A 25,142-nucleotide genomic window follows, 5' to 3' on the forward strand; every position below is an offset into this window, starting at 1 on the left:
ATTCTGAAAATATTTTACTTACCCTTTAAAGGCCTGATTAGATATTCTCACAACTCAAGCTTTGTAACTTCCCTTTTAAAATGTTTAGATAAATAATATGTTATGAGCTAAAGGTCAGTGACTCAGTAATAAGTAGCTCTTGCTGTTACATCCATACTGGCCTTGCTTTGTGTTTCTTTAAATGGACTCTGGCCCTTATTTTACTATGATTAGGTTTTACTTTTTCCTACATCATACCAAAAACAAAAACAAAAACAAAAACAAAAACCACCACCATACAACACAAGGAAACAACAGAAATCCGTATTCTGACACTATTTCAGGTTACATTCTGTGACCTTGGAGTGTTCTTTTAACCTTGATGAACATATTATAGTTTCCTCATTTGTAGTGACCCTTTCTCTGCTTGATCCCAAAGGACAAAGCCGTACTTCTTAAATATTTTTCATCAGGAACTCTTTAAAATTTTAACAACTATTGGTGACCTTTGAGAACTTTAAAAAAGTTTTTTTCATTAAATTTAGATTTTATCTATTAATATATAGTTGTAAGTCAAAACTGGAGAAATTTTAAAGAATATATTAGCTCATTTAATACTTGGTATTTCATTACAAGTTAAAATAAATAAATATTTTTATGAAAGTGACTCTTGTTTAAAAAATGATGAGCAAAGTAGTATTATTTCACATTTGGTTACATCTTTTTAATGCCTGGTTTAAACAGAAGACAACTAATTCTCATATCTGTGTCTTCTTTGGTTAAAATAAATGAAGAGAGTTTGGCCTCCCCGGGCATATAGTTGGAAAAGAGACGATTATTCAAACAGCCTTTTCAGGTAGTCATGGACATTCTGCTTTGACATACATTGTTTTGTTACATCTGTCATTTGGAAAATACCAGTTCAGTGAGTTATGCAGATTTTTAAAATGTTGACATATTTTGCTACACAATACTAAAAAAAAAATCACATTTGTTAATATTACTGCAGCTTTCATAAGAGATGTCTTTAGATAGTGAAAAATTGTCAAACGCATGGTGGTATATACAAGTTTTACAAATTCTGATAATCAAAAGAATACTTGAATTTTATCATTGACTAAAAATGCAGTCAACTATTGCATTTGATGTAATATGCTCACTTCATTTCTTTTGAATAAAACATTTGCCAAATAGCTACAGCTGAAAAGCCATTCTCTCTAAACTGTTCTTTGAGCAAAAACAGTGTTCCATGAAAAAGTGTCTAGTTCATTCAGCAGGCCATGCAATACTTTGGCTACCTAATGAGAAAAGACTCTGATGTTGGGAAAGATTGAGGGCAAGCGGAGAAGGAGAATATAGAGGGTGAGATGGTTGGATGGCATCACTGACTCAATGAACGTGAGTTTGAACAAATACAGGGAGATAGTGAAAGGCAGGGAAGCCTGGCCTGCTGCAGTTCATAGGGTCACAAAGAGTTGGACACAACTTAGTGACTGAACAACAACAAAGAATTCTGAATGCTTTTCCTGAGACAACCATTGTACCTTGATAGGCAGAGGAAATATTGTCATGACCACATTTTCCAAACTGCTTGCTGAAGCACCCCCAAAACACCATCAGGAACTCACAGGAACTCCAAAGGCTAGTGTACATTTTCAAGGGAGACACCACAATATCTGTTGGATTTGGGCAAAAACTCACTTGTAACAGGAAAGGAGAGTGGCATCCAATCTGACTCCAAGGTTTGAAGAACTGATGCAGTGACCAATAGGCACATTCCATTGGTAAGCATTTGTCAATGAATGACATAACAATACTATTTATACGTATATAATTTTTCCAATGTCTACTAAATTGTTGGACATACTTAAAAATGGAATTTGCAGGGTTTTTTTTTTTGTTTGTTTTTTGTTTGTCTGTTTTGATCTAGTGAGTGTAAGTCACTCAGTCTTGTTCAACTCTTTGCGACTCCATGGGCTATACAGTCCTTGGAATTCTCCAGGCTAGAATACTGGAGTGAGTAGCTATTCCATTCTCCAGGGGATCTTCCCAACCCAGGGACTGAATCCAGGTCTCTCAAATTGCAGGCAGACTCTTTACCAGCTGAGCCACAAGAGAAGCCCCCTTTGATCTAGGGGTTACCATAAATTAAATCACTGGTATTTCCCTGGTGGTCCAATGCCTAAGACTCTGGTGCTCCCCTTGCAGGGGTCCAAGTTCCATCCCTGGTTAGGGAACTAGATCCCACAAGCTGCAACTAAGAGTATGCCTCCTGCAACTAAAGATCCCACATGCCATGACTAAGATGGAAGATCCCTTGTGCCTCAACAAAGACTGACTCAGACAAATAAAATGAATAGATGCATATTTAAAAAATAAAATAAATTACTGTGATACTGATGAGAAAAGCTTAGAAACCCAAGCTTTACATTTACTTCCCATTGGATCACATGGAATTTTAAACATCTTCCCAGGTGGCACTAGTGGTAAAGAACATGCCCGCCAAAACAGGAGGCACAGGAGATGTAGGTTTGATCCCTGGGTTGGGAAGATCCCCTGGAGGAGAGTATGGCAACCTGCTCCAGTATTCTTGCCCGGAGAATCCCATGGACAGAGGTACCTGGCCGGCTACAGTCCATAGCGTCACAAAGAGTCAGACATAACTGAAGTGACTTAGCACAGCACAAGCACTCAAAGGTTAAATATTTAGTAAAATCAATATTTCCCCCACTTTATCAAAGGTAGGAATTGTCTTTTTTCTTTGTTCCTGAGAATGCATGGTGGTAAAAACTACAGTAACTACTAGAATAGTTTGGTACCATTGCCTGATTCATGCTACAGTGTCAGTACTTCTACTCACAACTCCACCAGTAAAGGGGCTTCCGAAGTGATGCTAATGGAAAAGAAACTGCCTGCCAATGCAGGAGGCACAGGTTTGATCCCTGGGTCAGGAAGATCCCCTGGAGGAGGACATAGCAATCAACTCCAGTATTCTTGCCTGGAGAATCCCATGGACAGGGGAGCCTGGCAGGCTATAGTCCATGAAATTGCAAAGAGTCAGACACAACTAAACAACCACCACCACCAGTAAATATCAATATGCTGAAAAGGCAAATAATTTCTCAGTGTTTTCATACAAATAATTTTGACCTTATACATTCATCAAAAATGGATCCCCAAGGACCATGCTTTCAAAACCAGTAGGTTACAAGAATAATGAAATGTAATCAGTGTGAAGACGTGTCACATACCATAAAATGCTGGATACATTCTGATGCTTCATGTCATCTCTGGCCCTCTTTTATCTTAGTGAATAAGTCCTTGGTCTAGAAACCAGTTCAGTTCAGTTCAGTCACTCAATCGTGTCTGACTCTTTGTGACCCCATGAACTGCAGCACACCTGGTCTCCATGTTCATCACCAACTCCCTGATTCCACCCAAACCCCTGTCCATTGTGTCGGTGATGACATCCAACCATCTCATACTCTGTTGTCCCCTTCTCCTCCTGCCTTCAATCTTTGCCAGCATCAGGGTTTTTTCAAATGAGTCAGTTCTCCACATCAGGTGGCCTAAATATTGGAGTTTCAGCTTCAACATTGGTCCCCCCAATGAACATCCAGGACTGATCTCCTTTAGGATGGACTGGTTGGCTCTCCTTGCAGTCCAAGGAACTCTCAAGAGTCTTCTCCAACACCACAGTTCAAAAGCATCACTTCTTCTGCACTCAGCTTTCTTAACAGTCCAACTCTCACATCCTTATATGACTACTGGAAAAACAATAGCCTTGACTAGATGGACCTTTGTTGGCAAGATAATGCCTCTGCTTTTTAAAAAGCTTGCTTGGGGCAGGTGCATGGGGATGACCCAGAGAGATGTTGTGGGGAGGGAGGTGGGAGGGGGGTTCATGTTTGGGAACGCATGTAAGAAAAAAAAAAATAAATAAACATAAAATAAACGTAATAAATAAATAAAAAAAAAATAAACTTAAAATGCTGTCTAGGTTGGTCATAACTTTCCTTCCAAGGAGCAAGCATCTTTTAATTTCATGGCAGCAATCACCATCCACAGTGATTTTGGAGCCCAGAAAAATAGTCAGCTACTGTTTCAACTGTTTCCCCATCTATTTGCCATGAAGTGATGGGACTGGATGCCATGATCTTCGTTTTCTGAATGTGGAGCTTTAAGCCAAATTTTTCACTCTCCTCTTTCACTTTCATCAAGAGGCTTTTTAGTTCCTCTTCACTTTCTGCTATAAGGGTGGTGTCATCTGCATATCTGCGGTGATTGATATTCTCCCAGCAATCTTGATTCCAGCTTGTGCTTCTTCCAGCCCAGCATTTCTCATGATCTACTCTGCATAGAAGTTAAATAAGCAGAATGACAATATACAGCCTTGACATACTTCTTTTCCTGTTTGGAACCAGTCTGTTGTTTCATGTCCAGTTCTAACTGTTGCTTCCTGACCTGCATACAGGTTTCTCAAGAGGCAGGTCAGGTGGTCTGGTATTCTCATCTCTTTCAGACTTTTCCACAGTTTATTGTGATCCACACAGTCAAAGGCTTTGGCATAGTCAATAAAGCAGAAATATATGTTTTTCTGGAATTCTCTTGCTTTTTCCATGATCTAGTGGATGTTGGCTTTTTGATCTCTGGCTCCCCTGACTTTTCTAAAACCAGCTTGAACATCTGGAAGTTCAGAGTTCACATATTGCTGAAGTCTGGCTTGGAGAATTTTGAGCATTACTTTACTAGCGTGTGAAATGAGTGCAATTGTGTGGTAGTTTGAGGATTCTTTGGCATTACCTTTCTTTGGGATTGAAATGAAAACTGACTTTTCCAGTCCTGTGGCCACTGCTGAGTTTTCCAAATTTGCTGACATGTTGAGTGCAGCACTTTCTCAGCCTCATCTTTTAGGATTTGAAATAGCTCAACTAGAATTTCATCACCTCCACCAGTTTTATTCATAGTGATGCTTCCTAAGGCCCACCTGACTCCACATTCCAGTATGTCTGGCTCTTAGGTGAGTGTGAATGATCACACCTTCATGATTATTTGTGTCACGAAGATCTTTTTCGTACAGTGTATTCTGTGTATTCTTGCCACCTCTTAATATCTTCTGCTTCTGTTAGGCCCATACCATTTCTGTCCTTTATTGAGCCCATCTTTACATGAAATGTTCCCTGGGCATCTCTAATTTTCAGTGGCCCCATCTTAAGTTGATAATTTTGTTCTTTGTTCTTAGTTCTGAGAATAAGTCATGTCCTGTTAAACTCCTGACCAAGGCTATTTGCAAGCTGACAGTGGCCCTGGTTCCTTATATATATGCTACCCTCGGAATCTGGGCCACCAGATCCCCTGAGTGAGGCAGAAATCTTGACATCAGAGAATATCATATGATGGCTGATACAAGTCAAAAAGAAACTTATTTAGAAGGAACTAGATAACTCATAAAGCAGGCTGGCATACTGGTTTCAAGCAGGAAACAAGGGAAGAAAATTAGAGGCAAGATCAGAAGCCAGACAGCAGCTTTTGAAATGCCCTTGCTGGTTCTGGACACTAACCATCTCATCAGTGAATTCTTTTTTTTTTTTAATTTTTTAATTGGAATATAGTTACTTTACAATGCTATGTTAGTTTTTGCAGTACAATGAAGTGAGTTAGCTGTGTGTATACATATATCCCCTCATTCTTGGACTTTCCTCCCACCCACCCCCATCCTACCCATCTGGGTCATCTCAGAGCACTGAACTGAGCTTCCGGTGCTATGTGGCAGGTTCCCACTAGCTACCTAGTTTGCACATGGTAGTGTATATATGTCAATTCCAACCTCCCAGTTTGTCCCACCCTCCAGCTGGGAGATTAGGGTTATCATCAGTGAATTCTTGACTCCACCACAGCCGCTGAAGACAGCCTCTGACAGACTCAGCACCTCCGTGTCATCATCACAAGATTCAACTTCCCAGGTAGGAGCAAGTGAGTGGCTGGAGGTTGGTCACAGACATATACTCTGTCAGGAGAAAGGGACAGTAAATATCTTTCTTCTTTTGACTTTACTCCCATCTGTTTAGAGCTTCAAATGAGATAGAAAGGATGTTTGACGCTGAGCAGTTAAATTTTTTTTTTTTAATTTTTTATTTTTTTTAAATTTTAAAATCTTTAATTCTTACATGCGTTCCCAAACATGAACCCCCCTCCCACCTCCCTCCCCACAACATCTCTCTGGGTCATCCCCATGCACCAGCCCCAAGCAAGCTGCACCCTACGTCAGACATGGACTGGCGATTCAATTCTTACATGACAGTATACATGTTAGAATTCCCATTCTCCCAAATCATCCCACCCTCTCCCTCTCCCTCTAAGTCCAAAAGTCCGGTATACACATCTGTGTCTTTTTTCCTGTCTTGCATACAGGGTCGTCATTGCCATCTTCCTAAATTCCATATATATGTGTTAAATTAACAAATGTCAGTAGTGTTCACTTCTTTGAAGAAAAACATCCAAACATACAATTCTTTCCAAACTACAATTAAAAGAAATGTTTACCCTTGATAAAATTGCTCCACAAGGAAAGGTATTTCAAAATTATCATGAAATATTCCACCTTGCTACAAGTTCAACATTTCCTGGCAATATGTACTTCTCCTATAGGTAGTTTTTCATTATTTTATCATAATATCTTGTAACTACCACCATTATATACTTTACCAAATAGCTGGAGGGGGTTGAAAGCAAATGAATACATTAGTTAAATTATATAGCTATGTCATAAACCCATAAAGAAAGGAAACATAGCTAATGCTATAGTACTTAAATGTGCAGTTGTCAACTATATTGTAATATATTTATGACACTTCTCTTCATGCACTTTCCCCTTATATTTTTCAAGTTCAGCGAGTACTTTGGTTCTGCAGAGACAGCCTGTGGTTTAGTGACTAAAATCTTTATGCCTAATGGGACTGAATCCTGGGAGTTCTCACAATATAGGACTGATGTTGTTTACCATTAGATTTTAACGCCAGTAATACTAGGAGGCTTCCCTTGTGGCTCAGCTAGAAAAGAGTCTGCCTGCAATGTGGGAGACCTGGGTTTAATCTTTGGGTTGGGATGATCCCCTGGAGAATGGAAAGACTACCCACTACAGTATTCTGGCCTAGAGAAATCCATGGATTGTACAGTACACAAGGTTGCAAAGAGTTGGATAAGACTGAGTGACTTGTACTTTCACTTTCAATACTAGGATGTGATCTGTGTTCCACAGAATTCTTATAAACTGTTCATACTCTGAGTTAGCAACAACTCCATTTGAGCCGGACTCAATCACCCTAGTCAACCTCAGAATCCCTGTTTTAGCTTGCTTTCTTAGTAATATGAGGAGCCCGACTTAGCCAATCAGGAAATATGGAACTGTTATTGGATCCCCTGATGTGTGTCTTCTTCTCTTGGCATTATAATCAACAAATCAGTGTAAGCAAGGATGAAAAGTAAAAAGTACACAAGTGGTTAGTTAGAAGGAATGATGAGAGATGCAATTGCTAATTCTATCTCTCCCATGACTTATCTGAGCAACCCACTCCAGTACTCTTGCCTGGAAAATCCCATGGACGGAGGAGCCTGGAGGGCTGCAGTCCATGGGGTCACTGAGGGTCGGACATGTCTGAGTGACTTCACTTTCACTTTTCACTTTCATGCATTGCAGAAGGAAATGGCAACCCACTCCAGTGTTCTTGCCTGGAGAATCCCAGGGATGGGGGAGCGTGGTGGGCTGTCCATGGGGTTGCACAGATTCGGACATGACTGAAGCGACAGCACACTATGTCTAGAAGGAAGCAAGGTGTTTTTCAGCTAGCACCACAATTGGTCTTTAATATCTCATCCCACTATTATACAAACCAGCTCCTTCAGGATGATGGGTTAGGTTATAGAATGTTTTAATTCAATACCTTTTGAAAAACCGTTCACTAAATATGTTGAAAAAATAAAACTATGTAATTCATCATGAATGAGAGACCATGATACTATAAAAAGCAAGGAGTAGGTCCTTGAATTATAACATTGTTAGAAATAAAAGGAACAGGGAATGCAAATCAAAAAACAGTTAAATGCTTCTTCCAGTGAAAACTACCTCTTCCACGACTGGGGTCAGCTATAGTCAACCTGCTAGTAGGTAGCTGACTGGTCCCGCAAGAACATAATACCTGAGGCTACCTGGGGCTCAGGACTAGTTGCTGAAATGAAAGTTTGTGCACTTGACAGTGAAAATAAATAGGTCAGTTTTTTTTTTATTGTTGCATAAATAAAGTTTATTTTAATACTTTGTGCTTAAACTTTTTATTTTGTATTGGGGTATAGATGATTAACAATGTTGTGATAGCTTTAGATGAACAGTGAAGGGATTCAACCATAGATATACATGTATGCATTGTCCCCCAAACTCCTCTCCAGTTTTTAAGAGAGAAACTTGTGGACACATAAACAGATATACTGTCTGTAACTTCAGCTCATGTCTGCTGTGAGAGTGTGAAAGCAGCCGTAAGACCACAGGTAAACAAATAAGTATGACTATGTTCTAATAAAACTTTGTTGACAGATACTATGATTTGAATTGATGTAATTTTGGCATAAAATATTACTCTTTTTATTTTTTTCAAACTTTTAAAAATGTAAAAATCATTCCCAGCTCCTAGTCTCTACACAAACAGGCCAGATTAGTTTGGGATGGGAGTCACTGTTTTTCTGCACCTACTCTAGGCTCTGGGGTGTCCCAGATGGCACTAGTGGTAAAGAACCTGCCTGCCAATGCAGGAGACATAAGAGATGTGGGTTCAATCCCTGGGTTGGGAAGATCTCCTGGAGGAGGGCATGGCAACCCACTCAAGTATTCTTGCCTGAAGAATCCCCATGGATGAAAGATCGTGGTGGGCTACAGTTCATAGTGTCATTAAGAGTTGGACATGGCTGTAGTGACTTAGTGTGCACATGTGCACACACACACACACAGACGCACATATACACAAACACACTCTACGTTCTGCCAGGCCTAATAGCAATCCAAGCAGTACTTTGAAAAGGAAAACAGTTCCTTATCCAAGAGGTTATACATCTGCTTCAAAACCCTAGGAGATTTTGCTTCATAAACTTGTCATACAATATATAGCTTCCTTTTCTGCTGTTGACGCTTGGAAAAATATTGGGCATGCAGGTTCAGAAGAGCGAAAGTGGATGAGAGTATTTGCTGCAGCTGGAATCAGCTGGAGAGTAATTACCTGTGATGATCTGCTCTTGTAATCTGGCATTCTTTTGGGTCCCCCAATAAATTGGTGGGCAAATCACATCTAAATTTATGCCTTGTTTCCAAAATTCAAAAGGCATCTAAAAAAGCAGATGTAATTTATCCAGTCAATTTCCCAAATCTTGAGTGTACAGACTCATCCGTTACATTTGTGTACATCTATGTAAATACCATCTGGCTCAAGTGTACAGTATTTGTATGTCCCCAGAAGTTGCCCTCAAGCCAACATCATCAACATGGATTAGCTTTGCCTGTTCTTGAATTTCATTTAAATAAATCCTATTTGGCTTCTGTCACTTGACATTAGGCCTGTTAAGATCCATCTATATTACTAAGTATAGCAATAGTTCACTATTTTTTACTGTTTCTGAGTAATATTTATTCCATAAATATAATTTTTTAATAAATTAATGAAAAATGATCAAGAAATACTCTGGTGACTTAAAAATCAAAGAATACAAAAGAAAATATATAAAAAATGAAGCTAGCTTCAGACTTCCCTTCCTAACACAAAGTAAAGATAAAGATATTTATAGAGTTAAGGAAAAAATACTTGTACACTAAAAATTCTATACTGAAAAAAGGAATTAGAACAAAATGCCACAGATATGCAAATGCTGAGTCATTATACCTCTAAGAATCAGTTCACAAATTATTATATGAAAATGAAATTGATTAACTGGATGCAGAATTAAAAAAAAATAAAGAATGGAAAAACTGGAGTTAAAAGACAAGAAACAAAAAGGACTGGTAGAAAGATACTATTGAAATCCATTGAGCAGAGTTAATTATAAGCAATTATTGGAAATATTGTTTGAAAGCATTAGTGCATGCATGCTAAGTCACTTCAGTCATGTCCAGCTCTTTGCAACCCTATTGACTGTAGCTTGCCAGGTTCCTCTGTCCATGGGATTCTCCAGGCAAGAATACTGGAATGGGTTGCCATGCCTTCCTCCAGAGGATCTCTTGTTCCAAGGGTCAAACCCGTGTCTCTTATGTCTCCTCCATTTGGCAGGTGAGTTCTTTACCACTAGCACCATCTGGGAAGCCAAAAAGTATTGGGACATATTAATATTAATAAAAGACTCTGATGCTGGGAAAGATTGAAGGCAGAAGCAGAAGAGGGGAGCAGAGGATGAGATGGTTAGATACCATCACTTAATCAATATACATGAATTTGAGCTAACTCCTGGAGATAGGAAAGGACAGGGAAGCCTGGTGGGCTGTAGTCCATGGGATCTCAAAGAGTCGGACAAGACTTAGTGACTGGACAGCAAGAATAATATTGCTCTCAAATCACAGTTTACATCAACAAAATTCTAGGTAAGTGTGCAAGAGTAGAAATGAATGAAAAATGGAAGAGTGTAGAAGAAAAGTTAAGTCTTCAACTAGCATATGGAAATCAATTGATGTTATCTTAAGCTGGGCTTAACAAGAGTACAATAATCCTGATTAAGATACTATGTAAAACAAAATTAACTCAGAGTAGAATTCAAAACAGAATAGTTTTTCCAGACCAGTGTGTTTGGTGAACTTTCTGTGTTAGTACGTAGAGTTCTATTTTATTTTCTCAATACCTGCAGAGTGTTCCTTAATAAAAATATATTATAATTAAACAACTTCTATGGAAGGACACGTGCATTGTTCCCAATGTTTGTTATTATAAATAATGCTGCAGTAAAAACCAAGCATGTACATGACAATATTTTAATATATATGTATTTTAAATTATTGTGCATAATAACCACTGAACTTATAAATAAAATTCACATAGACTATTACAAAGAGTTAATAATAAATCATATTTTTCATACCTTTATCTAAACCTGATTTTTCAAGCTTTTTCTTGGTTATCAAGTGAACAAAAACAGTATCCCACTAGTATTTCACTGTTATTTAGCTTACATTTTTCTTTTACCACAGAAATTGCCTATTTCTCATGTTTGTATTTTTCTCTTCTTTGAATTGCTTGTGCACATTTTTTTGCCCATGTTACTATCAGTTTTTTAAACATATCCATTTGTTTAAGCTTTTTATTCCAGGTATCAATCATTTCTTTGTTAAATATTTTTGTTCAGGTTTTCACTTGTCTTTTAACTTTCACTATAATGTCTTTTGCTGTATACAGCTTTTATGTTTTTATAACTCCATATCAGCATTTTCTTTTAGAGAAAGTTGATGTGGGTCCTACATGGAAAAATGTTTTCCATTCCAAAATTATATAAATAATATTATGGATTTTCTTTTTATAGTTTCAAGGGTTTTGTTTGCTTGTTTATTTTCACATATAGTTCTTTAATCTATTGGATACTACTTGGTAGCTCAGTTGGCAAAGCATCTGTAATGCTCAAGAACCAGATTCGAATCCTGGGTCGGGAAAATCCCCTGGAGAAGGATAGGCTACCCACTCCAGTATTCTTAGGACGATCCCCTGGAGAAGGGAACACCTACCCACTCCAGTATTCTGGCTTGGAGAATTCCATGCTATATATATGTAGCATGTATATATTCCATGCTATATACAGTCTATATAGCCCATGTGGTCGCAAAGAGTAGGCCACGACTTTCACTTTCTTTAGCTTTTGATATGATGCATATCTTTGTGGTTTTCTACATGACATCAAATATCTGAAAGTAATTTACCAAATAGGTCCTCTTTCCCCACAGGTTTGAAATGTCAACTGTATCTTACATACATAATTATCTATCTTGTATTTATTCTTGTATATATAATGTATATATATATATATAAAATAAAAGAAAGAAACTGCATGTATTTGGTTTTAATTAGCCTAATTTTTGTTGCATTCAATTACTGGAAAAGCAAACTCTTTTTAGCTTTATTTCAAAATTTTTTCTTTGCCTTTATATTAATTTTTGGGGTGATCTTTAGAAACAGCTTATCAAAACTTATTTAAAACTTTATTAGAAATCTGTTTTAATTTTATTATTATTATTATTATTATTATTTACTTTACAATATTGTATTGGTTTTCCCGTACATCAACATGAATCCACCACGGATGTATAAGTGTTCCCAATTCTGAATCCCCCTCCCACTTCCCTCCCCATACCATCCCTCTGGGTCATCCCAGTGCACCAGCCCCAAGCATCCTGTATCCTGCATCCAACCTAGACTGGCGATTCATTTCTTATATGATATTATACATGTTTCAATGCCATTCTATATTAGAGTTTATAGGATCATTTCAAGAAGACTTCCCTGGTGGCTCAGACCGTAAAGCGTCTGTCTACAATGCGGGAGACCCGGATTCGATTCCTGGGTTGGGAAGATCCCCTGGAGAAGGAAATGGCAATCCGCTCCAGGACTGTTGCCTGGAAAATCCCATGGACAGAGGAGCCTGGTAGGCTACAGCCCATGGGGCCGCAAAGAGTCGGACACGACTGAGTGACTTCACTTCTTCACTTATATAATATATTGAGCATTCTCATCCAGAAACATATTTCTTGCTTTATTTGTTGTTTCTTTACCTCCTAAAGTTAAAACTTATAAGTAATTTAAAACCCATCTTCATTTCTTATTAGGTTTGTTCCTGGGTATATTGCAGCTTGCTCTATTACGCCTCTAACCATCTTTCATTTATATTTTTAAATTGTATGTTAAATGAAGACTACTGATTTGTAGGATTTCCTGGTGGCTCAGACGGTAAAGCGTCTGCCTGCAATGCGGGAGACCCACGTTCAATTCCTGGGTCTGGAAGATCCCCTGGAGAAGGAAATGGCAATCCACTCCAGCACTCTTGCCTGGAAAATCCCATGGACGGAGCAACCTGATAGGCTACAGTCCATGGGGTCGCAAAGAGTAGGACACGACTGAACGACTTCACTCACTGATGTGTGTATACGGATTTGTGTGTGTATACGGATTTGTGTCTTGCCAACCAAGCAAACTAGGTTATTAGTTCCGAAAGTTTTTGAGTTTGACTTTTTGGTATAGAAAGTCTCATTACCTGAAATTCACAGCAAGGTCTCAGATCCTTTCCATTATTAATATTGCTTATTTATTTTTCCTGCCTGTTCTTTAATTAGGTCCTCTAGTGCAATATTGAATAAATAATAGCAGATATAGCAACTGAGTTTCATTTTTTATTATGAATCCCTATAGTATTATTATAGATATTTTTTATCATGTAAGGCAGTTTTTCTTATTTTTAGTTTGCTAATGGTTTAAAATTTTTATTAAATTGGTGTTGAATTTTATCAAATCCCTTTTTACATATATCATATATCCACTGCTTTCACATTTTTGAAATAGAGAATTGAATCAACAATTTTCCTAATTCATATAATCTTGAATAAGTCTGCTTAATCATGGCATACTTCAAATATGTAGTTCTTGAGAATATTTTTGGATATTTATATTAATCTACCTTCATGGTAAAATTTGTTTTTATTTTTTATATGTGATTTGATTTTTTAGAATAATGATCTTGCTAGATTCACAGAATAAATGAGAAAGCTACATTGAAAACTAGATTCACATCTCCTATACTGGCTAACAATGAAAATAACTCAGAAGTTGTATGTTAATAAGTAAGTTGATAAATGTTGCTAGTGAAATAATTTGAGCCTAGTTTTCTTTTTTGTGTCAAGTCTTTGCCTGCCTTTATCTTTTCATTTCTAAATGCCTATTGGTCTATTTAGTCTTTTACGTCTTCAAATTAAATTTTATAATGTAAAATTTTTATGACAATCTTACATTTTATGATGATTTTACAAAGTATTTACATACATGGCACAAAGTGTTCTATTACAAAATTTTAAAATACATTATGTTCTTGTGATTATTTTAATTATTTCTTACTAACAATTTTCACTCTATATTTTCCTTTTTTCCCACCTTTCATCAAGCAAGCAAAGGAACTGTCTATTTAATGGCATTTTGCAAATGGCCAGGCCTTAATTTTTATTATAAGCCTAAATTTTATATGGTACTGTAATTGTAAGAATGTAAATTTAATGTTATACCACAGAATATAAAGTGGGCATGGATTTTATTCTATTTGTTTCCCAATGCCCTTCTTTTCTCTAGTAAATACTGTGATTAATTTTTTGTATTATAGTTTTCCAGAAGTTATTTAACATTTAATCACATTGTAAAAATGTGAATGGATTTATATAAAACATGTTTCATTGTGACTAAACTTTTGTTTAACACAAAATGTTGACTTTCAAGAAAATCATTATAATTAGTAATAATTACAGTTAATGCAATAATCATATAAAATTTTACAGCCTATATTAGTAATGGTTTTATGCATGGTCAATTATTTATTACTCATTGATAATATAGATAATAGCCTGTAATATATTAATGTAAAATTCAAGTATACATAAGGCCAATGATAATTTTACTTATATTTATTGTACATGCAAGCATTTTGTAATGAAAGTATTGCTCTTATAAAAAAAATATGTTTGCATTTATAATTTTGAACTTCAAATGTTATTCATTTATTGTTATCCAAAAAAATATTTAGTGAGTGCTTAGGGCTTCCCTGCTGGCTCAGATGGTAAAGCGTCTGCCTACAATGCGGGAGACCCAGGTTCAATCCCTGGGTTGGGAAGCTCTCCTGGAGAAGGAACTGGCAACCCACTCCAGTCCTCTTGCCTGGAAAACCCCATGGACGGAGGAGCCTGGTTTGCTACAGTCCATGGGGTCGCAAAGAGTCGGACACAACTGAGTGACTTCCACTTCCACTAGTTTTTCATAGGTATTATTCTAAGAACAGAGGATACAGCGAAAGAGGTCAAAGAAAAAATGCAGCTTATATACAGCCTAATAGCTTACACTCTACTCACTCTCCATTATTTTTCATATTCAAGTGAAAATGCACTTCATTATCTCCAAGCTTATTCTTTTTATACTACCCACTTCCAATTACTCCACATGTTGCTATTCATAAATAAAATTCCCTTAACTTTTTATCTTGTTTCTCTCCTGTCTGACTGGTCTTTAAAAATAATTCTGCTTTATCCCAGGCCTAAAGAACAGCACAAATTAGGAAGGAAAAACCAGTTCATAACAACTATTTAGAAGACTACACACACAAAAGGATCAATGGACATCATAGAAGGTAATTATATATGAAAAGGCATTTTAACTACCCTATGAATATGCTAGAGGATAAAATTCTTAAAAGGGAGAGATGAGAAATCAGTAAAAAATTTTGTACTTTCCTATGTAGAGATCTTCTGATGAGACCTTTTAAAAAGCAACCCCCAAATATATCAAGTTCCACTGTCACATCAAAGGCCATTGGTGTTTTCAGGCATGCTTTAGTGATGTCATGAGTACAGAGTTAGTTGAGTAATAATCAGACATAATTTTTGCTTTAGAAAAATGAGGTTAAAGACTTTCAATGTGCTCAAAAAAGGGCAAGAGGCTTGGGAGGCCAACCACATCATCTGATTCCCCAAAACAGTACTTTCTACTTCTCTATAGTTAAGCCTTCGCTGCTTTAGGTCTTTACTGTCCTTGAATTTTTTTTTTTTTTTTTCCTTAGCAGTAGGATAAAGGTGGTGTTTTAAACTAGCATTTGTGTTGAAAAATGACAGGCAAATCAGAGTAACTGTCATCTTACAGTTTTACTGTCATATCTTACATGATATTTTAAATATCGAGCAGTCTGAGTACAAACAAGTCAGGGAAGAAAAAAAAAGAGTCAAATTTTGTTTAGAAAAGTAAAGGAAGGGAGTAGGGCAAAATAAATTCCCAACTTGAAGTCTAGGAATCTGGGGAGATAGACCTCGCACCAGTCCTCAATCAATATGGGCTTTCTCTGTGTCACTAATGGAATGATGGAAGCCACAGAAAACCCAAGGATCATTTCTTTCACATCAATAATAGCCTTACTGTTCTTCTTTCCAAATACGAGGATACAGCATTTAAAATAGGTAAAAATATAGTTCTTCCAGATAAATAAAGAGCAACGTGAACCATGTACTTCTGTACTCTAAGATCCCTTGAGAAGATCACTGGAATCTGGACCAAGAAATTCATAGGCTTTAACCTTAATTTATGGTTTCCCATGCTTTGAGGATGATGTTAAGTTTTCCTTGCCATCCTGCGCATAGCAACCAAAATGAAGGAATTAAATCTTGCCGTCATTAAGACTTCAGAGATATTCATATTTAGGAAACTACAATGATGACCTTTTGCAGTAAGGGCTCCCACGTAGAACAGTAATATGCATGGCGAAAAATGTGTATGTGTCCAAATTCCTTTTGAAAGTTTTATACATGACTTGAGACTGACTATCTTTCAGTTCAGTTCAGTCGCTCAGTCGTGTCCAACTCTTTGCGACCCCATGAATCGCAGCATGCCAGGCCTCCCTATCCATCACCATCTCCCGGAGTTCACTCAGACTCACGTCCATCGAGTCAGTGATGCCGTCCAGCCATCTGATTCTCTGTCGTCCTCTTCTACTCCTGCCCCCAATCCCTCCCAGAATCAGAGTCTTTTCCAATGAGTCAACTCTTCGCATCAGGTGGCCAAAGTACTGGAGTTTCAGCTTTAGCATCATTCTTTCCAAAGAAATCTCAGGGTTGATCTTCTTCAGAATGGACTGGTTGGGTCTCCTTGTAGTCCAAGGGACTCTCAAGAGTCTTTTCCAACACCACAGGTCAAAAGCATCAATTCTTCGGCGCTCAGCCTTCTTCACAGTCCAACTCTCACATCCATACACGACCAATGGAAAACCCATCGCCTTGACTAGACGGACCTTAGTCAGGAAAGTAATGTCTGCTGTTGAATATACTATCTAGGTTGGTCATAACTTTTCTTCCAAGGAGTAAGCATCCTTTAATTTCATGGCTGCAGTCACCATCTGCAGTGATTTTGGAGCTCCCTAAAATAAAGTCTGACACTGTTTCTACTTTTTCCCCATCTATTTCCCGTGAAGTGATGTGACCAGAGGCCATGATCTTCATTTTCTGAATGTTGAGCTTTAAGCCAACTTTTTCACTCTCCACTTTCACTTTCATCAAGAGGCATTTTAGTTCCTCTTCACTTTCTGCCATAAGGGTGGTGTCATCTGCATATCTGAGGTGATTGATATTTCTCCTGGCAATCTTGATTCCAGCTTGTGTTTCTTCCAGTCTAGTGTTTTTCATGATGTACTCTGCATATAAGCTAAATAAGCAGGGTGACAATATACAGCCTTGATGTACTCCTTTTCCTATTTGGAACCAGTCTGTTGTTCCATGTCCAGTTCTAACTGTTGCTTCCTGACCTGCATACAGGTTTCTCAAGAGGCAGGTCAGGTGGTCTGGTATTCCCATCTCTTTCAGAATTTTCCACAGGTTATTGTGATCCACACAGTCAAAGGCTTTGGCATAGTCAATAAAGCAGAAATAGATGTTTTTCTGGAACTCTCTTGCTTTTTCCATGATCCAACAGATGTTGGCAATTTGATCTCTGGTTCCTCTGCCTTTTCTAAAACCAGCTTGAACATCAGGAAGTTCACGGTTCACGTATTGCTGAAGCCTGGCTTGGAGAATTTTGAGCATTACTTTACTAGCATGTGAGATGAGTGCAATTGTGCAGTGGTTTGAGTATTGTTTGGCATTGCCTTTCTTTGGGATTGAAATGAAAACTTACCTTTTCCAGTCCTATGGCCACTGCTAAGTTTTCCAAATTTGCTGGCATATTGAGTGTAGCACTTTCACAGCATCGTCTTTCAGGATTTGAAATAGCTCAACTGGAATTCCATCACCTCCACTAGCTTTGTTGATAGTGATGCTTTCTAAGGCCCACTTGACTTCATATTCCAAGATGTCTGGCTCTAGATTAGTGATCACATCATCATGATTATCTAGGTCGTGGAGATCTTTTTTGTACAGTTCTTCTGTGTATTATTGCCACCTCTTCTTAATATCTTCTGCCTCTGTTAGGTCCATACCATTTCTGTCCTTTATCAAGCCCATCTTTGCATGACATGTTCCCTTGGTATCTCTAATTTTCTTGAAGAGATCTCTAGTGTTTCCCATTCTTTTCTTTTCTTCTATTTCTTTGCATTGATCGCTTAGGAAGGCTTTCTTATCTCTTCTTGCTATTCTTTGGAACTCTGCATTGAGATGCTTATATCTTTCCTTTTCTCCTTTGCTCTTCACCTCTCTTCTTTTCACAGCTATTTGTAAGGCCTCCCAGACAGCCATTTTGCTTTTTAGCATTTCTTTTCCATGGGGATGGTCTTGATCCCTGTCTCCTGTACAATGTCATGAACCTCATTCCATAGTTCATCAGGCACTCTATATATCAGATCTAGGCCCTTCAATCTATTTCTCACTTCCACTGTATAATCATAAGGGATTTGATTTAGGTCATACCTGAATGGTATAGTGGCTTTCCCTACTTTCTTCAATTTAAGTCTGAATTTGGCAATAAGGAGCTCATGATCTGAGCCACAGTCAGCTCCTGGTCTTGTTTTTGTTGACTGTATAGAGCTTCTCCATCTTTGGCTGCAAAGAATATAATCAATCTGATTTCGGTGTTGACCATCTGGTGATGTCCATGTGTAGAGTCTTCTCTCATGTTGTTGGAAGAGAGTGTTTGCTATGACCAGTGCATTTTCTTTAGAAAACTCTCTATTAGTCTTTGCCCTGCTTCACTCCGCATTCCAAGGCCAAATTTGCCTGTTACTCCAGGTGTTTCTTGACTTCCTACTTTTGCATTCCAGTACTCTATAATGAAAAGGACATCTTTTTTTGGTGTTAGTTCTAAAAGGTCTTGTATGTCTTCATAGAACCGTTCAACTTCAGCTTCTTCAGCGTTACTGGTTGGGGCATAGACTTGGATAACTGTGATATTGAATGGTTTGCCTTGGAGACGAACAGAGATCATTCTGTGGTTTTTGAGATTCATCCAACTACTGCATTTCGGACTCTTTTGTTGACCATGATGGCTACTCCATTTCTTCTGAGGGATTCCTGACCACAGTAGTAGATATAATGGTCATCTGAGTTAAATTTACTCATTCCAGTCCATTTTAGTTCGTTGATTCCTAGAATGTTGACGTTCACCCTTGCCATCTCCTGTTTGACCACTTCCAATTTGCCTTGATTCACGGACCTGACATTCCAGGTTCCTATGCAATATTGCTCTTACAGCATCAGTCTTGCTTCTTACACCAGTCACATCCACAACTGAGTATTGTTTTTCCTTCAACTCCATCTCTTCATTCTTTCTGGAGTTATTTCTCCACTGATCTCCAGTAGCATATTTGGCACCTAATGACCTGGGGAGTCCCTCTTTTGGTATCCTGTCATTTTGCCTTTTCATACTGTTCATGGGAATTTGTAAAATTGTTCAGTGCTTCAAAGGGAAGATTGCTTCCATTTTGAGTTATATTTTTTGATGGGGGAGGGATGAGGATATGTTGAAAACTTAATAAATACCATCTGAACATAAGATTGACATTCTCAAGTCTTTATATTTTTGTTTATGATTCTCCTTTCCCTGGGTCGGTCTCTCTCTACTTATTTACTTAGAAAATCCTTGTATATCTTTCAAGAGTCAAGTTAGGCTACTTCTCTGAAGTCTTTTCTAACCTCGTTTACTTTCTCCCTCCCAACTAACACCCAGTTAAAAACGATCACACCATTCTCCGTGGCTCACACTACTCTGGGCCTTACCTGTTTTCCTGTCTGAATCCCTCTTTGAGTGCTAGGCTCTTTCAATACGTACCTTATTTTATCACCTCTGGTATCAAGCACAGAATGTTGGCCCCGCAAGTGTTTATCAGATGAAAAAGAAGCTGAGGAATTTTCATTCTCTGCTGAACGTATTACCTGATTGTTCTTGTGCTGTGCTGTGCGTGGGTGTTGTTCTCAGTCAAGTTGACTCTTTGCAACCCCAGGTGCTATACCCTGCTAGACTCCTCTGTCCATGGAATTTTCCAGGCATGAATACTGGAAGGGGTTGCCATTTCTGACTCCAGGGATCTTCCTGACCCATGGATTAAACCACTTCTCTCGTCCCTCCTGCATTCTTTATCACTCTGCCACCTGGGAAGCCCAGTTGTTCTTGGCTCCTCATTATATGTTCTGTTCCAAACTAAAAATGTATTCCTTTGACTATAAGAGCAAACAAATTGAACTCTGAATCCTCTCCCAAATCACACCCACTCTCACATCCATCATTCAGCTCTGTATACTGTTTAGTCACACAGCTTAATTGCACGCAAGTAAAATGCATGCAGGACTCTCTCTGACTCATTTACTTATGGACTGCTTTGCACTTCAGGATGAGTCTACAATGCAATGAAAACGAAAAGGAATGTAAAAGTGACGGTTTAATTGCTTCTTCATCGTGTTGCTCAAGCTGGAGATTTAAAAGCAGAATCTTGGACAAAAACTTAAAGGTATTGAGAAAAGTTACTTATGCCTATCTTGAGAAGAGATTTTGAGGCAGAGGTAACAGCCAGTGAAGAGACCTACAATTACTACATGAACTGTGGATAAAAAGGACATTTTTTGTGTGTGTGAACTGGAAGGGATCTGAAGCAAAAAGAAAAACGGTACAGAAACACCCAAAACCAAACAAACTAGAAAGTAAACAAAAGCAATATCTAGCTGAAAAGAGTTATTAACCCTATTAATACTAGCTAATCACTTTATAGGTACCCTATAGAGGAAAAATTGGTAATTAAACATTGCAGGCGTATAGTTATATATTCTTGTACCTTTATGTGCATGTACATACATATAATTTAGTGAGCTATATTTAATTTCCTCTGTAATCTGGATGCTGATTTTCAGAATAAATCTTTCATTGTCTTTATAAATTATTTAATTAAAAGAATACATTTAGATTTATTTTTTAAATTCTCAAAGAGAAGGATAAAGAAAAAGCTTATGGGCTCCTAATGGGATAGGGTATAAAAGTAGTCACCTCTAAAAGATCCCATTCATGATTTTATGTATCTATATCTATATATAATATGTAATACCAGTTCTAGTGTTATTTGGTCTTTATAAATTCAAAGGATAAAATCTTCTGAGGTCTTAATAAAATGAATGAACACTAAATTTTATTACCCTTACAGCCAAAGCTGAGTACTAATGTGCAAGCAACTCAATGAGTTTAACTAGGAAAAGAGTTCACAGGGTAATTAAAAGAATGTAAGCTTTTAATCACTGCCATCTGGTGCCAACTAAAGAAATCACTTTTGCCAAAGTTTGCCACTAACCAGAGAGATCATCAATTGTTTTCTATTTCCAACACCTCCTCCCTTCTCCAAGGACAGAATGGATCTTCTGGGAACTGTCACTAACTCCATTGTGTCCACGATTGAATGATCCAAGGGTTTGCTCTTGACCCAAGCTGTTCTTCCAAATGTTGGTCCAGAACATCAAGTAACCATTTTGGGAGCTAAAATCACAACATGTTAACATTTCAAAGCAGTTGGTAACCAACTGAACAGGGTAGAAGGCTAAATTTTTTGACCTGTGTAATTTATAATTGCTGTCTCAGCTTTGATTTTCTGATCTAAATAAATTCGCTGTTGGAGAAGGCACAATCTAAAAATCCTTTCTGGTTTAAAATTTAAACAGGGAACTCACTCATACCACTTATTTTATTTATTTTTATTAAAGTAGACTTGATTTACAATGTTTTAGTTTCAAGTGTATAACAGTGATTCATATATATATATATATATGCATACACATATGTGTGTGTATATACATTTTTCAGATTACTTTCCATTATAGTTTGTTAAAAGATATTGTGTATAATTCCCTGTACTATACAGTAGGTCCTTGTTGTTTATCTATTTTATGTATAAATATTTGTAGCTGTTAATCTCAAACTTCTAATTTATCCCCCTCACCTCCTTGGTAGCCCTAAGCTGGTTTTCTATATCTATGAGTCTATTTCTGTTTTGTGACTAAGTTCTTTTGTATCATTCCCTGGTGACTCAATGGTAAAGAATCTGTCTGTGATACAGGAATCTCGGAGACTGGGTATGATCCTTGGGTCAGAAAGATGCCCTGGAGAAAGAAATGGCAACCCACTCCAGTATTCTTGCCCAGAAAATCCCATGAACAGCGGAGCCTCGTTGCCTACAGTCCAAGGGGTCACAAAAGAGTCGGACACGACTGAGTGACTAAGCAATAAAACCAAGAATTTTATTTTTTCTCTCTCACTCTGTGCTCTACTTATACATATCTCATGTTCACTGATGCAATAATCACACAGAACTGAAAAGAATAAACACCTACTTCTAACCTAAAAATCCTTTGTGAAATACCCCACTCAGACAGATTCTTATGTTTTTAAATCAGAAAAGGAAATAGGAACAATTCTGAGAAATATAGAAAGGAAATAGACAGCTATTAGGATATGTCTCAATTATACTTTTTAATGATCTAAAAATGTCAGGCCTAATCAAAATGTTAAATATTTAATCACCAGTGATTTAAAGATTTGGGGTACATTTGACCCTTGAAACACAGGGATTGGACCTCTGTGGGTCAACTTCTATGAACATTTCTTAAAATAGGAAATAATGCAGTACTACATGATACACAGTTAGTTGAATCCATGGATATGGAATTGTAGTTACAGAGGGCCAACTCTGGGTTAAACTTAGATTTTCAACTGAGTGGAGGGGTTAGTGCCTTTAACCCCCATGTCATTCAAGGGTCAGTTGTATGTGGTTGTATGTATATGTATATGGTTCTTTTCAACAATCTATATGAGGATTTCTCCTAATTAGTATAGAATAATAATCTTCTAATTACTTATACAGTTTTTGTATAGTATTCACCAATAATGGTCTCAAAGAATATAGACTCCACTGAAAAATGTGAGACATATTTTTTAAAAAGTGAGTGCATGTGGTACTAGTGGTAAAGAATCCACATCCACCTGCCAATTCAGGAGACATAAGAGATGCAGTTTCAATCCCTGGGTCAGGAAGATCCCCTGGAGGATGGCATGGCAACCCACTCCAGTATCCTTGACTAGAGAATCCCATGAACAGAGGAGCCCGGCAGGCTACAGTCCATGGAATTGCAACGAAGGAATGGAATGGAGAACAGAAAAGAGTTAAAAAGAGAAAAAGAAATAAAATTTTAAAAATACATAAATCGCAGAATAAAATTGGAAATTCAAAATTCAGTGGGATGGAAGCTGAGAAAACTGAAAATAAGGCCGTACAGAAATAAAAATGATTAGATGCAATGTGGAAATAGCTGAGATTTCTTGAGTAGTGTTGCCTTGGTTCCTATTTCACTGGGCAATGCTGCAGTTTACCCAGAATTTATAACATGCCTCATATTGTAACATTCACTTAGCTTATATTTTCAGCCCACTAGGTAAGTTTACTGATTCAGTTTTTAAAAGAAGAGGATTCTGAAGCTTAGTGAGTTTTGTCCAAGGTCATGCATAATGAGGACAGAATTTCAAGTCTCTTCTACTTATATTCTTTCAACTATTGTTTCTACAAGTGCATGCCATAGTTCAAAGACTTACAGATAGCTCTATCATTTCTGAAAGGAAAGAATATAGCCCTTCTGCTTGGAAAATTTTCCAGAGCAGTAGTTTCCATATGTGGTTGGTGGTTCAAAGATCATCAGCATCAAGTGAGAACTTGCTAGAAATGCTAATTCATGTACCCCACCCACAAACCAACTAAAGCAGAATTTAGGGGATGGACTCCAACACATCTCTTTTAATAAGACCTTAGTGTAATTCTGACATACACTCAAGTTTGAGAACTGCTATTGAAGGTCAGTAGTATACAAGGCCTTATATATTTTGTTTTGCAATTTAGAGTATGTTATATATGTTTGTTCAAACTACAAAATGTGTAATACTTTACCCAGGACAATTTTGATAAAAATTAAAAAGTCCACTATGTCACTATGTGCTAAGAACTGTGATAGATGCAAAAGTAATTAAGCCTTTGGTTTTCAACAACTTAATATCTAGCGAATGAAACAGACAAACATGTAATTAACTTTAAGACAAGATAAACTATGGTACATAGTCAAGATTCAAAATAGATAATAGATTCAAAATATAGAGAAGAGGAGGCCTTGCCTGGTGCTCAGAGTAAAGAATCCACCTGCCAATGCAGGGGATGCAGGTTTGATCCTTGGGTTGGGAGAAGGAAATAGCAACCCGTTCCATTATTCTTACCTGATAAATCCCATGGACTAAGGAGCCTGATGGGCTACAGTACATGAGACTGCCAACAGTTGGACATGACTCAGCGACTAAACAACGACAGGGCAGAGGAATAGTTCTAACTAGAAGCGATACAGAATGCCTTTCTGTCAATGGTGTGAGTTGAGCATGGTCTTTAAATAATCAAAAGGATCTGAACAGAACCATATTGAAGGCAGCCAGGTTAGGACTAAGGAGAGAGCAAAGGTGATTAGCACAGAAGAAATGATGTTAGAACTTGCCAGCTCAGTCTCCCTATATTCTACTCTGTGTTTCCTTTCATCCATGCCTCCTTTAACACAATCATCCCTCATGGAGGTGGAACCAATGGGAGGCTACTTTGCCTATCCAACAGTAAACAGATTCTCCTTTTAATTTCACTCTCTGCACCTTGAACTTTTCTTTCACTGCATTGCTTACACTTGACACCTCTCTACTTTTAAAAATCACCATGTCCTTCCATAATAATGCAAATTTGTTAGGATGAGGACCACCAGGTCTATTTTGTCTACCTGTATATACCCAGCACACATCACAGAATCTAACGTACAGTTTGCACACAATAAATATTTGCTTCTTAGAAGTACAAGATGACAGTGCGGATTGAATCATTATCATGCTGATTCAAGGGAAAACAACGGTCTTTGGAATCAGAAAAACCTGGGTTCCAATCTTGGA

At 37.6% G+C, this 25,142-nt stretch overlaps 1 non-coding gene across 1 annotated transcript; it reads left to right on the top strand.

Annotated features, from left to right (window-relative positions):
- TRNAC-ACA lies at positions 14,785-14,856 on the top strand. The gene has a single exon. It is a non-coding gene; the product is annotated as a tRNA-Cys (tRNA).

Source organism: Capra hircus, chromosome 11, assembly GCF_001704415.2.
Source record: "Capra hircus breed San Clemente chromosome 11, ASM170441v1, whole genome shotgun sequence".
Classification (NCBI taxonomy): domain Eukaryota; kingdom Metazoa; phylum Chordata; class Mammalia; order Artiodactyla; family Bovidae; genus Capra; species Capra hircus.